Here is a 16,547-nt window from a genome sequence, read left to right as displayed (position 1 = left end):
TATATATATATATATATATATATATATACTTGGAGCCTTTTTAAAACCTCCAGACCAAGGTGCCATGAGCCTAAGAAATTGTTCTTTCTGATCTCTTGGGTCTTAATGATTAGCTAGCAGCATTCAATTACAAACCAGCCATTAACAAGAAATCTATTTGCTATCAGCTCACAGGTAAACAACTCATACTGGTATAAAAAGTACATGGAGGGCTATTTTATAGTATCAAGTGAAATATGGGTTTTCTTGCCAAAAACAGTAACAACATTGTATTTATTAAACTATGCTAACCCTTCACTTCATATACATTGAAATACAGGAAAAGACAACAGTGAAGAACAATGATACCTCATTTTTTAAAGCACAACACAAATGAAGCTGATAAATAAAAAGCTGATAAGTCACAAGGGCCATTCTGTGGGAATTACATCTCTACCATTGTTTAGGGATTCAAAAACTTAATCCACTACTGGAAATTAATCTTTTAACCAAAGGTGATCAAGAAAGTTTGGTTATGATTGTATTATGTTATTTAAAATATGTACTTATTTATTCATTCAGTTATGTTTATTAAATATGTATATTGTAGTTATATTTTTATTAAAACAGAAAAAAGAAAAATATTTTAGAAAGTATCAAGAAAATGTGAATTTAAGATAACAAAAAATTATGCGTTTTGTTCCAACACTGTTTCAAATTCTTTTAAAAAGATTAACGTTGGTTCCTTGACTGGAGTGCCAAAGTTATTCTCCACCTTTGCAGAGTCTCCTAGGTGATTTTGCATCAGCTTCATCAGTTTATCAGTTAGAACTTAAGAACACACACACATACACACCCTCCCTTCTGAAGTGATCAAACATCTTCCAGAATATTTTCCTCTCTAGGTAGAATCTTTTCCTCTCTGTGAGTTTTAACTTGCAAAGAAAACTTATGCTAAAACCATACAGAATCCTAGTGAAACAAAAAGAGACCTATTATAATAAGAAATGTATTTATCCACAATAAACTCCATCTCAGTGATAAAATATGTATAGTGATGACCACATAGCAAGATAAACATGCCTGGAGTTTCACCAACAATTTAAAGACTCCTATGCCATTCTTCTGTGGCTGTGAATGTTCAAAATTGAGTCACAGTGGAGAAAAAGGTAAATATTCTGCTATCAAAGTCATCATCGGGTTTGGAAAAACTAATTTTACCTGAAATTATTTTTAAAAATAGACTTCTTAGTGTTAAAGAGGCTCTGAAAAAAATAGTAAAGGTCAGGCAGTGTCAAAGCCATCTCAGATGTGCCCCTAGCAATTTTGTTCTCAATATTGTATATCTCTGGCTCAGAGAGAGGGAGGTTACTAAGTGATGTTCACCCCAAACATCAGTTTAGAAAAGTCCAGAGCCCCTCTCCCCTAGAAGTTGCCACTTTCACCATTGAATAGTCCTCATGGTTAAGAAAATTATATAATAATCATGTTCTTGTCTTCAGTCTAAGTTCTTGCCACTTTGCAAATTCATTTTCTCTTGTTTTCCTCTTTGGAGACAGAGAACAGCTGGTTGTCATCTTCCAAATGCTGTAACAATCCCTCATATACTTGAAGATAGTAATTAAGTCATCCTCTCAGCCTTCTCTTTTTGAGAAACTCAAATTTCTTTTTAACACAAATTATCAAAAAAATTGCCACAGCCATGGACGTGAAAAATTGTTATTACATAGACTTCCTCTGTAAACCCCTCTTGTTTCTGTAAATACTCTCTCTTTAGAAGCAAAAGGAGCAGCACATTTGCCTTGATGATTTTCAGCTCCCACTGCCTGGCTTTCTACTTCTTACAACATAACATCACCAGTGAACTTGGGTTCTCCATTAGCCTCCCACGCGCACTTTGCAGTTCTCAGGTAAACTTATGTGACTCTTACCTCCCAGTCACCTTTCACTCTGTACCTCCACCTCCTCATATTCTAAAATGAGAAAACATCATGAGGAGTAGGTTCTTTGGCAACCACGACAGGAGTGCAGTACCAAATATTAGGCTACTTGAGCCAAGTGTACCACTCTCAGCTGGGTGAACTTTCATCAGAAGATACTATTATGGCAATATGATTTTAAAACAACAAATGCCTTTTTTAGTCATATCAGTAGTTTTTTAGAATAGCACTCAAAGCACAGGACATAAAAGAAAAATAAATCATGCTTACTAGCTGTGTGATCTTAGGCAAATTATTTAATCTTACATGTTCTTCATCTGTATGATGGGAATATTAACCCATCGAGTTGTGTTAAGAAATGAATTAAATAGTATGCTACCTGCCACACTGCTGACAAAATTTTTCTGTCTGGCACCCAGATGGCATTTTCATCCTTTGGTGTAGTGTTCCTCATGAAAGTACAAAGAATTTATGAATGTATTCTCCTGGGTCACATATTTGCATTTAAAGAGGAGCTTTCTAGAGTTTTAACACAAAAAAAGTGACTCTAATAAGCATTCCAAGTAGAAAGTCAAACTTGTAAGGATGATGTTTTGAGGCAGGATTACCCCATGAATACAGCAAGCTCCCTCACAGATGTGTGGTTTTATCTCATATGGAAGGCATAAACATGTTTATTTAGAGAAAATATCCTCACCCTCAGTGATCCTGTGTAGTTTATAGCAAGATTTTCTCTGAAATACAATACCACATATTTTGCATTGTATTATCCCACACTAGTAAAAAGGATAACCCTAATCTTGAAAAGATTTGACATGCCAATTTATCTGCAGTATAGATCTAGAATATTAATGCATCATGCTTTTACTTCATTTTGCTTTGAATAAAGTAAGACAATTACTCTGCTTGAGAATGGAATATTTCAATTGTGAAAAAGTTTAAAATCTTTTTGTATATAACTAAAATTTAACTATTTATATTCTCTCTCATTCTCTGTGTGTGTGTGTGTGTGTGTGTGTGTGTGTGTGTCTCCCCTGAAAATAAATTGAGCAGGTAGAAAGAAGATCTACCTTATATGCAGATTTTAATAACTATTATTTGAGAATATATTATTTGAGAAGAATTTGACCATCAACTTACATAGAGTTAATGGATGACTTTTAAAGTTTCAGGATTCCATGATTTACCTGTTTGCTAGTATCCATAGATAATGATTAATGATCTGTCCATTAATTAATGTCACTTAAATTTAGGGACTGCAGAGAAGAGGTGGAGGAAATGTATCTCGTGTAGGAAACAGTCGTCATTTTTGTTGGAAAAAGAGGGCAATATTAATTTTCTAAGTAGGCAAGTGAAAGGGCTCAACTAGCTACAAGATGAAACATTTATTTATCTAATATAAGCATCTTAAATGTGAGCCAAGACAAGCCATCACTTTGCTAGAAAGTTTATCCTTTTGTGTTTACAAGAAAACTATCTGACTAGGTACACAAAATGTGTGTGTGTGTGTGTGTGTGTGTGTGAATGACATTTGTAAAATGTGGGCTGAGTGGAGAATTTTATATGTATATATATATTTAAAGCTATTTCTGCTCTTCCCTAAGTCGCAATGTTAACTTGCTACTTAGTGATTCATTTAATATTTCACTTTCATTTTTGAAAAAAAATTGACAGTAGCATTTGAACAAGCTGTGTTTGGTTTATGAAGTGTTCTATCTTAAAATGACTATCAACCTCATAGACCCACAACAAATGAGCACTGAAAGGTAAAACAATATTGATGTGAATGCGGAAAATATGAGCATTTTCTCTAAGTATTTCAGCAGCATTTTACCACTCTCATTGGCAATGCTTACTCCATTCCCCCTGCAAATGATATAATTTCTTGTTTGATTAAAGTTTAATCAATGTTAATACCTTTTCAGGAATTATAAAATTTTCCTTCAGGAAAATATGAGTCATATACCTTCTCTTTGGCATCCTCGGAACTGTATAGAGGAGGCAGATGACTGGGAAACTATTCAATAGCTAGCCAAGATGCCTGGACAGAGAAAGTTGAGGAATGCAGAAGGCCAGACTCTTAGGGCAGCAGAGACTAGTACAGAAGAGTGCCAGATTTGTTAAAGTAACTTTTACCTTAACACTCTTCTAGGTGGCAATTAGACCATTTATTTTGTTTGATCACCTGTTTCCTTAATATTGTTTGAAAGTTCTATTCCATTTCCCGGCCATCGTTTCTTCTGCCATTCAACTCCTCCTCTGTCTGGCTTGTACTTATTACTGATTTGCAAATGTTGCATATAATTTAGTTGTGATTTTAAAGGTTACATTAATAGGAAAAATGGTCTCCAAGACTTTCAAAGTTATCTTCTATGGCATGTTGTATTCATTTTTTGAATGTTCTCACTCAATCGGTATTCCTTTCTTTCCTAGTCTTCTACCCTTTCAGGTCTTGCTTTCAATAAGATTTTGGCTTCCTCTCATATGACTCCTTTCTATTTGTTATCTTCTCATTTTTTTTCTTGCTAAATGTAGTCATTGGACTATTGATAAGGCACCTATTTTATATCACAGCTGAATCCTTCAGAATTACACAAATATATTTCATTTATACTTTTATTCATTTCACAAACTCTTAAAATATACCAGAGCTATATTGACCAGTAGGGGGATACAAGACACAGGTATAATACTTACCAAGAAAATTCACAAATAATTTCTAACCATGCACATCAGCCACAGTCCACACAGCACTGCTCCCTGTGGCACAGAGCAGTTCCCCACCTCCTAGAAAAGTCTGAAATAACATGTTTCCCAACCTTCTTCCCAAGCCAAAAGAAAGGAGATGGGAGGGAGAAGAGAATCAGTATACTGTGTGTCAGAGCAGCAGTGGATCTAAGAGGCAGTATCAGACATAGACTAGTGAAGAATAGAACTTGTGAACATGATGAATCAAGTGTAATAAACTTATTGAAAGAAAATAATCAATGTGCACCATATATACAGCTGAAGGGGGAAGGATATACAAAATGATGAGTTCCCTTAAAGAAAGAGTGTATGTGTCCAAAGAGCTCAGAGAATGAACTTAGGCAGAAGTATACTGAATCTGTCAGCAATTTGCTTGGGAAACTTTTGGTATAAAAGCAAGGGTACGCATGAATCTTCCTAAGTAAACAAAGGAGGAAGAAGAGAATAAAGAAGAAAGTTGAGTTAAATGAAGGTAAAAATGCATAAATAAAGGAAACGATAAAGGACACATGTTTTTAATAAAAGGAAGAAAATTAAAAATCCACAAGCATATTACTAATATAATGATCATGTACATATATATACACCTGTGTGTGTTTTCATATGTGGAGAGGAGGATAAGAATATAGAAAATTATCATATATATATATATATATATATAAATTGGATTAGTATTTGAATAAATTTTGTGAAATTTTTACATTCAGGCTATTAATGAATTCAGATTCATAGCACGATGGAATAATGGACTACACCTACCAGTATGTAAGTTTGAACTGCTTTTCAATTCCTTTTGTGTTCAGGTAACTTTGCAAAAACATATAAATGCATAAGTAAAAGTAATCAATTAATATATAATAAACACATTTATTATGACCTCGTTATTCTAGTGTACAGGCAAAACTCTCATTCCATGAAGCATATGTCCAATTCAGCCTAGCCCTTTCAAATTCACAATCCCGAATTTTTCTAAACAACATTTTTCAAAAAGAGCTTTAATTTTTGCAAGAGTGAAATCAATGAAAATGCTAAACTTGGAAGAAAATGGTATACAGTACAAAAATAAAGGGATAATTAAGTATAATATTCTAGAATACTTAGAACTGTTTACATCTTGCAGGCAATGATTTTTCCAAATAAAAGCTCAGGGTGAATTAATTGTTGTAAAATAAATACACAATCAAGCAAATAACATTTTATAATTCTGAATCAAGCATATAATGGAAACCATTTCAAAGATGCCTAATTCAAAGGAACTGGCAACTGGAAGTAGATTTGTGAATTAGCAAATGTGATGATCTGGCACTCTACATCTCCGGTTTTCACTGTTTAAAGCACACTATAGAAAAAACACACAGGAAATTAAATATATGCACCGTATGAAAAATTAAGCAGGTGGAGGAACAGGGAAGGGGAATGAGTGAACAAGTCTAGCGGGAGCAGAAAAGCAGGGAAACTGGAGAAGGAAGAAGAGAGGGAAATGAAAAAATATTTGAGTTCTCAGAAAATATAATTATCTTCTTTGTTCAACATCTTCTATTGATCACCATCAGTGCTGGCAACTAGCTTGAAGCTGTGATCCTGAGTTGATATTTAATTAAAATCTAGTTCTATTTTAATAATATGGTAAACACATCACAATTCTGTTTGTAAATAACATCAGCAGATGAAGGATAAAAGAAGAATCAAAACTAAGTGGTAGGAAGTTTACAAAGAAGGCAAGGAGCAAATTATGCAGAGAAAAACGATAATTAAACCCTGCTTCCAATTTATTGTTATTGTGGCTTTTATTAAGATTCTGCTTTAGTACAAAAGTTATTTTCTTTCTGTCTTATTTGTCTTGCCAAGGAGGAAAACAAGCCGAAATAGCATTACAGTCCTCTTATCAGTAATATAAGAGTGAAGTTTCCCTCAACAACTCACTCCCAACTCTCCATGGGCTGGGTTATTTTCTTGGTGGTCACCCTCAACTCCCTCTGAGTAAAATTTTTTCTCCAAATTCTTACGCCTAATTACATTAAAATACCAAGTAATGGGAGTTATACGTGAATTATCTAGGGAACCATTGTGCATCACAGATAGATTCCACCAGTCAGCCTAGCCAACTTCTTTGAAAAAACACCATAATTTCTAAGAATCCTGACAGATTCTACTTCATAGATATGGTACAGACTCCTAGGAGCCATTGCCATGCATATATGTTCATACTTATACATTGTATGTACGTGCATGTATAAAATGAGAAAATAATTTTTTTTTTTGTAATTTGCAAACTTCTTTCTAAATTTGAAATAACTTTATATCTATAATGTTCATCACTATCATAAATCTGTGGGCATCAACCCAAAAGTGGACTAAACTATGATTTCTTAGTGGCCTGAAATAGTTACATCTATAGCAAATCTTTGTGTTCTCCAAGCAGGAAAGACTTGCTAAATACCACAGCTTTTCTTTCTCTCCCAGTTATTGGGAAAAGTTCCTCATAAACATAGAACCATTGAAATTTCTACTTTATCTCCTTCTTCCCATTGATCTATTGTGCCTCAGTTCCAGAGTAAGAAAATGGTAAGCAAATAGAAATATCAAATGGATAGCCTCCAACCATTCAGGGTTGAAAGGAGCAGTTGGAAATGCCTTCCAATCCCGTCATAAAGGGAATGAAATGCAAGTTTACTGAGAAAGCACAGTCAAATCATCTATCTCCATATGCTCTACCTCACCTGAGCGTCCCATCAGGCAAAGACTTCACAGAAGCTCCATGGATTTGCAGAAAGGAGAAGCAAAGCATCTGTCCCTCCCCTTTTCAGACTCCCATCTCTTCCAAAAGCATAGGGTCTAGTGCACTTCTGTGCACCATTATTCTGTTCCAAAATAAGCAGATCTTAAAAACCTAAGATTGCTGTACCAGGGGATTCTCAGGGTGAAAGGAATCACCTTTATCATTTGCAAACATCTCAGAGATGTGTGTAGCAAAGTGTCTGCACAGGCGGTAGCAAGAGGAGAGGCTTGTTTTACTTAGTTATTCTATTCTTGAACTAGCCAAAAAATTCAGAAAAAGAACATTGAAGGGGCCAAAAGGGACGATTTTTCTTTCTCCAAGAGAAGGAAGACTGGCAGAAGGAAAGTAAAGCCAGAGCTCCAGCTCCTCCGCAGCTAGGCACACTCTAATTACTTGAATGGAAAGAAGCACACCAATGCCAGAAACATAAAACAGACAGAATAAATTCAAACACTTAAGAAAAGGATGTGATTTGGCTAAATTATTATTTCTGCCTTTCTACACTTCCAACCCACTTTAATTCAAGCAGTTCACATCTGGTGTTTTATATGAAGTCAGGAAGAAAACCTCATTGAACTGATGCAGAGCAGCTCTAGGCTGGGAACTAGGCCCATGTGCTCACAGAGGTAGAGAAAATCACAGAACAGACTGGCCTGCCAGGCTCCAGTTTTCAGAGCCCAGGATTTGCACCTTGAGTACCTTCACTTCAGTTAGAAGAAATTTAAAAAGAGACATAAAATGTTTATAGTAAGTAAAAATCATACTGGACCCACGATATTAAAGAGTGATGACCTTATTATTCTGCTTTGACCTCTAACAATTTAGGATGCTATTTTTTATATTCTTTTAGAATATCCTTACTTTTGTATTCAAAGTTTAGAAAGAGATTTAATTTTTAGTCATAAAACTTTTAAGGCTGTAATTACAAAGTTAGAGTTGAGATATTCTACGTACTGCATAAATCTGTAGGTCAAAACAAAATATAGCCATATGGAAGCTTGACCCACTATACTCTCTACCTACATTGTGTTAAAATGAGTTCTGATAGCACCATGGGTCTCTACTAATGTTTAAAGTTGTCAGGCTAACAGAATAACTGAAGGAAAATATTATGTTCCCAGTAACATTTTTCAAAAATCTGGGTGCATAATTTGAAAAACTAGATTGATGCATGGTATTCCCTCAAGAACTAAAAGGAGAATTTCTGCCCTAGAAAATTCCATCTCTAATCTTACTCAGAAGGCTTGCTGCCAACATCTTGTATTTTTCTGTCCAAGTTTTATTCCCATTTATAAATGAGTATTTCAAAGTGATTTATCAGAAGCTCCTTAATTCTGAGTCCAATCTGAGCTGATAAGATAGGCACCATAAATTTGTGAGTACTCCTGGGGTATTTCCCAGTTTAGCCTGGCTTCAAGTTGAGATCCTTTTGTGAGTTAGCTCTCATTATTTTCTTCAATTCTCAGGGATCAGTCAGAGCTTCAGTTCTTATTGCCTATATTCCCTTTAGAGGAGTTCTGAGTTATTTCAGATTACTCTCTGTTTGCCCAAATTAAAACACACACACACACACACAGAGAGAGAGAGAGAGAGAGACAGAATTTTTATTTTCCTCAGGATGTCAGTATTATATGTACATCTGGTCAGTCAGGGACACATTTCGTACTCTGCATGATAATGGTCTTGTATAAAGAGAGGGTCAGCCGGTCCCACTTCCTCCCAAAATCTGAACTGTATGTGGAGCCATTGCCAAAAATGGATAGTGAATTCTGTGATCGGGGGACTAGTCAAGGCCTTGACTGGGAGAGGAGAAAACATGGTTCAAACTTTAAGCATGAGCAGGAGGGGATGAAGAAACAATTGGACTACAATAGATGTGTTTATTGGATGTGCAAGAGGCAGGGAGAATTACAGTAATTGCAGGACCTGGTGAGAGGTAATAAAGGGAGCAAGTAAAGTAATCCAAAGAATGCGTAATGCATTGGTCAAGTAATCACACAGGTAAGTGCACAAAGGAAAGGTATCATGGTATTTATGAAAAGCAAGCTACTAGTTAGACATACCTCTTTAAAGATGTTGCTGATGGCTGGACAATCTTCAAAATCCAAAATACCTACATGCACGACTCCTATTAATCACCAATTCAGTCTTGCAAGCTGCAACTTTACTTCTTACCTTTGTTTTCCACCTAAAGCTTTGGAGTCTCTAGGATTTTTCAATTCTTGGAATCTGAATTCTTTCAAAAAATAATGGCACCACAAAAGTATATTCACTTTAGCAATTGTCTTCCATCCTATTTACTAATGATGAAAAAGCATCCAGATATTATAGAAAATGTGACCATGACTCTAAATGAATTAAATCAGCATTATTCAATAATATGAAACATACCCCGTGGCTACAAATGTGTTTGTCTTTCTTTACACCTCCGTTAGTTTGGACCTGAACTTCAGCCCTTTGAAAATGTCAGTCCTACATAGGTTGTAGAGATAGTCAAATTTCTTATCTTTGATTTATTAATATGAATCCAGTCATGAATTGGTTTGAATTCACAACCAAGGGCATTATGTACCAGCACATTTTCAAAAGATAGAGTAGAGATGAGACAGAGCTGGAGATAGCAATTGGAAATGGATGTTTATTATAGATAAATGAAATATAAATCTTGTATTATTTACGCATCCGCACAGCAAAGAACTTTTTAAGAAGATCATGAATATCTCATTAAGGAAATATTTTTGATACTTTCTTAAAGAAAATGTCCCTAAAACCACTTTTAGTTACTTTGTAATCTCTATAGCATGTATTGTAGATTCTACTCTAGACTTGACATTTGCTTAGAGTTACCTTCAGAAAATAAAATTGTTGAAAGGTGATTGTCAAGGCTTAAATCAAGGGTAAACTCTTCGAGTTTGAAAGAGCAATCACAGATTTTCATTCTATTAATGGATATAAAAACTACAGAATACCATATACAGCTTGGCTCAAGTGTTAATTGCATAGAATAGAAACAGCAGATCGGGGTTTGGGGGACATGTGAACAAGCTATGAAGAAAAGAAGAGAGCAAAATGTCGAGTCAGAAGGAAAACAGGAATGTAAGTACATTGATGTGACAGAAAGTTAAGAAATGAAATTAAAATGTACAGGAAGGCAGATCATTTTTCCTTCAATTTTTAACATTTCCTTTTTCTGCCATGGCCTCTGATGTCATAAAAGCTATGTTCCTGTATTTAAACTTTGCAAGTACACAGAGGCTTGAGAGTTCGTTGTTCAAAAATGAAAACAAAAGTTAAGCAAAACTTGACCAAATATTGAAAAGAGATTTCACTTCAATTTAAAATAGTACCTAATTCATCCCTGCTGATTTTTCATTCATGTTGGCAAGGTTAATTTGTGTCTCATATTATTACACTCTTTACTCACTATTTTTGCAAAGAAATAAAAATAAATGCAATCTCACCTTTGAAGAGTGATAATTATGTTTCTGTCACTTATATGAAAGATCTTAGTAACTCTCTCCTGCTTGAGACTTTTTGAGTTATGGGTCTTTCACCTTCATGACAGAAAGATAATAACCATACTTCACAGGTGAGGCATTCTGTGATTGTGAATGGGAAGATAGACTCCCAGTTTCTCTTGGCAAATATCCTCCACTGGAGGTTGGAAGAATCAGCCTACTCATTCAAGGCGCTGATTCCTCAGGGAGGTATTCTTTTCATCAGATAACAGTTTGTGGATTGAAAAACCCAAGATTATCTGAGAACAGAAAACGGAAACACATATACACACACAAATGTGTATATATACACATGGTTATACATAAGCATACATAATCTATTAATTTAAATAATATAAATATATGTGACATATATATATATATGAAAATAAGCTTCAATCATGGTGCCATTATATATGACCTCACAGCAGGCCATATATTGTCAACATAATACCTTTTTCTCCATGACAGTCCACTAAATAATTGAAGATGTTAATATGCTTATAACCTTAAGCGTAATTTCGTAATTATCTCATAATTGGGATACAAAATAGGACTTTTGTAAAGATTAAATGAAATTATTCACCTATCATAATCAACAAACTGACACATAATAAAAATAATTTAATTGCTATATTATATCATTTCTTTAGACAGAATGACTTTGTTCTGTCGCAAAGATTTCATGGAAGAAATTAGGCTTTTAGTTACAATTAAAAAGTGATAAACAACCCACTTGTTAGGTTCAACCAGTAAATTGTGTGGCACAAAACAAATTTAAAATTTTATGATATGGAAGAAGTTTAAAGAGTCAGTTTAACATACTAAACCATAATAGATCTGGGAGGAACCTCATTCTGAATTTCATTTTAAAAAACAAGGTTATTCCTTACCAAATATTCAAAGTGCTTCTCCTTCCTTTTTATTTCCCAGCTTCCTTGTATTTAGGCTGGGGTCATGTAATTCTTTCTGGCCAATTGTTAATAACCTCATATGTACGCTATTGCTGGTACAAGAGATTTAAGAATGGTTGAGTTCTTCAAACTCTCCCAGCCATAAGATGGTATGTCTTATATGAAAATAACAGAGTCTTTGGATGGAAACAGCCCAGATTTCTCAAATATGGTCAGAGATTTCAACACTGCTATTTCAATAACTGAGAGAACAAGTAGACGTAAAAGCAATTTTTAAAAATTATAAGGACTACTTTGAAAAAACCACTGTCTTGACCTAATAACTTGTTCTAACCAACTTGACATAACAATTCTACCCTGTAACAGCAAAAAATACATTCCTTTAATACATCTGGAGTATTTAGCAAGCTAGACAAATTTCTGTTACATAAAAGAAATCTAAATAATTGGAAAAGTGTGTAAACCACACATGTTTTTTAAGTTAGAAGTTAATAACAAAATCATAAATAGCCAATCCCTTAATATTTATAAACTAAATAATATAATTCTAAATAACTGATGGGTAAAAATAAAATTTAAAAATCAAATAAATTTTTAAAATATTTTGAACTGAATCAAAATAAAAAATAAAACATATTAAAAGTTGTAGAATGCAGCCAGAGTAGTATTGAAATGGTAAACATAACATTTATTTACAGTATTAAATAACTATTACAATAGAATAAAGTTTTCAAAATTGATGACTTTTGTTTTCATCTTAAAAATCTTTTAAAAATATAGAAATTTAAAACACACACAAAAAGAAGAAAATAATAAAGACAAGATCAGAAATCAATGAAATAGAAAACAGAAAAGCAATTAATACAATAAAATCTGGTTATTTGGGGAATTCTATAAAACTGATAAAAAACTAAACATATCATTAAGAAATGAAAGATAGAGACATAAATTACCAATGTGAAAAATGACAGAGATGGTGACACTATATCTTCTAAAGATATTTATAGAGAAATAATGAAATAACAAATATGTGCCAATTTAAAAAAAAAAAAACTTTTTGCAAACACTCGACCACTTCCTTCGGTGCCAGTAATTCTGGCAATCAATATAAAATGTAAAAACTATTTGACCGACACAAACTATCCAAGCTCACTCAAGAAGAAATAGGTAACAACCTATGTAGCTCTTTATCTTTTTTAAAGAAATTAAATTTGTAGTTAAAAACATTTCCCCACAGAACACTTAATCCATAAGACCTTGCTAGTGAATTTTAGAAAATATTTTAAGAGAAAAATAATATGAATTTTACATAAACTCTTCTAAAAAAAGGGAGAGAGAATACTTCCCAATTAATTCTACAGGGCCAGCATCTTATGGTATCAAAATTGGACAAAGACATTGTCTTAATCCATGTTGTGTTGTTATAAAATAACAGCTAAGGCTGGGTAATTTATAAGGATAAGTTTATTTACATCATCATTATGCGGGTTGGGAATTTCAAGAAGCATTGTGTTGGTATCGGCTAAGATTCTGGTAAGGGTCATGTGCTATTTCAAAACACGGCAGCGAAGGTCAAAGTGGAAGTGGATATTTACAAAGAGATCACGTGGTAAGAAAAGGAAGCAAGAAAGAGAAATCAAGCAAGGAAGTTGGACTCCAACAATGTACTCTCTTGGGAACTAATTAATTCCCATGACAGAAAAACTCACTCACCACCACCTCCCCTAACCCCCACCTTGGGAATCTGTCACATGACCCAAACATCTCCCACTGAGCCTCACTTCCCAACGCTGCTGCATGGAAGATCAAATTTCAGCATGAGTGTTGGTGGGGACAAACCATATCCAAACCATAGAAGACATTTAAAAAAACCTATAGGACTTTAACTCTTATGAACATAGATGTAAAAACTATTTGAAATTTTTTTAAAAATCTAATATAATATAACAATATATAGAAAAGAGAATACATTACAACCAAGTTGATTTTATCCCAGGAATGGAAGATAAGCTTAGTGTCTTAAGGTCAGTCAATGTAATTGACCATATTAACAAACTAAAAATGAAAAGTAAATGATCATCTCAATAAATACAAACAATAATAATCTGACAAAATTCAAAATGCATTTCTCATCAGAAAATCTTAGCAACAGTAGGAAAACCTATAACTAACAACATGTTTCATGATGAAAACATGAATCATTTTTATCTAAGAACCTTAATAAGACAAGAATGTTCATTCTTATCACATTTATTCAATGTTTTTCCATAGATTCTAGCCACCACAATGGGTCAACAAAAAAGAGTTTTAAAAACATCCTTAATGGAAAGGAAGAAATAAAGTGTTTTTTTTATTTTGAGACAGAGTTTCACACTCGTGGCCCAGGCTGGAGTGCAGTGGTGTGATCTCAGTTCATTGCAACCTCTGCATCCCAGGTTCAAGCAATTCTCCTTCCTCAGCCTCCCGAGTAGCTGGGGTTATAGGCATGCGCTACCAAGCCCAGTTAATTTTCTATTTTTAGTAGAGACAGGGTTTCACCGTGTTGTCAGGCTGGTCTCAAACTCTTGACCTCAGGTGGTCCGCCCACCCCAGCCTCCCAAAGTGCTGGGATTACAAGCATGAGCCACTGCACCTGGCTGAGTGTGTGTGTGTGTGTTTTTTTTTTTTTTTTTTTTTAAGACAACATGACCATCCATGGAAAAAAAACAAAAACAAAACTATATGAACTTTATTTTAAAAGCACTAGAACTATTAAGTTTAGCAAGATTGCAGGATACAAGATCAATATACAACAGTCAATTGCATTCCTATATTCTAGCAACAATCAGAAATTAGAGTTATAAAACACATGATGGCATCAAACAGTATTAAATTTATAGGGATAACTCTGGCAAAAGATGTTGAAGACTTGTACACTGAAAACTACAAGACATTCCTTGGAGAAACTAAAGAACACCTATATAAATGGAAGGATAAACCATGTTCATGAATCAGAAAACTTGTTATAATCAAGAGACTTTTTTCCCAGTTGGTCTATTGATTCAGTACAAGCTCAATCAAAAGTGAGCACCTTTATTTGCAGAAATTGAAAACAATTCCAAAATCCATGTGGAATAATAATGAGCCTTAAATTTAAAAAAATGTTTTTGAAAGAGAATCATAAAATTCTGTGAAAGAAGATAAATTTTCCAAAGCAGTCCATCAAGAAAGGATAGTCTTTTCAACAAATGGTGCTGAAACAATTGGATAGCCTTATACCAAAAAGAAGAAGAGAAATAGGAGGAGAGAGGGGGAGAGGAAGAAAGAACTTTGAGTCACACAAATATTAACTCTAAAAATGGATCATATACCTAATTGTAAAACCTAAAGCTATAAAACTTACTGTAGAAAAAAAAAGTAGAAAATAGTTAAGATTTTTTGTTAAACAAGGCTTTCCTTGCAACAACACCAAAAGCACAATTTATAAAACTTTAATAAAAAACAATAAAATTGGCAATTTTATTTCACTAAAATTAGGAAAGTCCTCTTTGAAAGGCACTGTTCAGAGAAAGAAAACATAAATCCCAGACTGGGAGAAAATATTTGCCCATCATCTATCTAATGAAAGACCAATATTCTCAAAACTCAACAATAAGAAAAAGTTAATAATCCAATAAAAACAAGAGCAAAAGATTTGAACAGATGTTTCATAAAGAGTATATAGAGTGCAAAGAAGTACATGAAAAGGTTTCTAACGTCAGTGTAGTTCAAGCCATATTGGAACCTGAAACGAACAAATCAGTAATATTAGTACTATATTTAAAATTTAATATTTTGTTTATTGTATTTTTGCAGTAATTTTGTTTTAAAATATTATACTAGAATATGATTTATGATGGTTACTGAATTTTTTGGTATCCCTTTAAATTTTGTGTCCAAAGTTAATGTCTCACTCACCTTATCATAATATTGTCTCTGATTAAAATTATTAGTTATTAAATAGAAGGAAAATAAAACCCACAATTAAATATATCTACACCCCAATTAGAATGTCTAATGTTTTTTAAAATATTAATATTTTGTAATGTTAGTAAGGGCAAAAAGTGACTGGGACTCTCATACACTGGAGATGGGAGTGTAAAGTACTGTAAGCCCCATTTTGAAAAGCAGTGTGTCAGTTTCTTAAAGAGTTAAACATACTGCTACCATATGACCAAATTGTTCCACTCATATATTAACCCCAGATAAATGAAAGCATACTTTCATAGAAAGACTATATACAAATGTTAACAACTTAATTAGCAATGGCCCAAATCTACAAACAACCAAAATGTTCAACACATAAATAGGTTAACAAACTGTAGTTATCCCTAAAATGGAATACTGCTCAGCAACAAATAGGAATAAACTACTAATATGTGCAAAAACAGATAAGTCTCATAAATATTATGTCATTTGGAAAAAAAAACAAAAACAAAAAATAGCTACCAAATGATTCCATTTACATAAAATTCAAGAAAATATCAACTAATCTATAGTGATAGAAAGCAAATCAGTTTGCTTGGGGTGGTGGAGGAAGTTGCAGGGAGAAGTGGGAGGTAGATGACAGAGGGGCACAAAGAAACTTTTGGTGGGAATAATATGAATTTTGTCTTCATGGTAGTGATGGTTTTTCAAGTCAGCACATCTGCCAAAACTTATGGAATTGAAC

This window comes from Papio anubis, chromosome 15 (assembly GCF_008728515.1).
Source record: "Papio anubis isolate 15944 chromosome 15, Panubis1.0, whole genome shotgun sequence".
In the NCBI taxonomy this organism is placed as follows: Eukaryota; Metazoa; Chordata; class Mammalia; order Primates; family Cercopithecidae; genus Papio; species Papio anubis.
The sequence above is the reverse complement of the archived record's forward strand: the minus strand, read 5'-3'. Positions refer to the sequence as shown.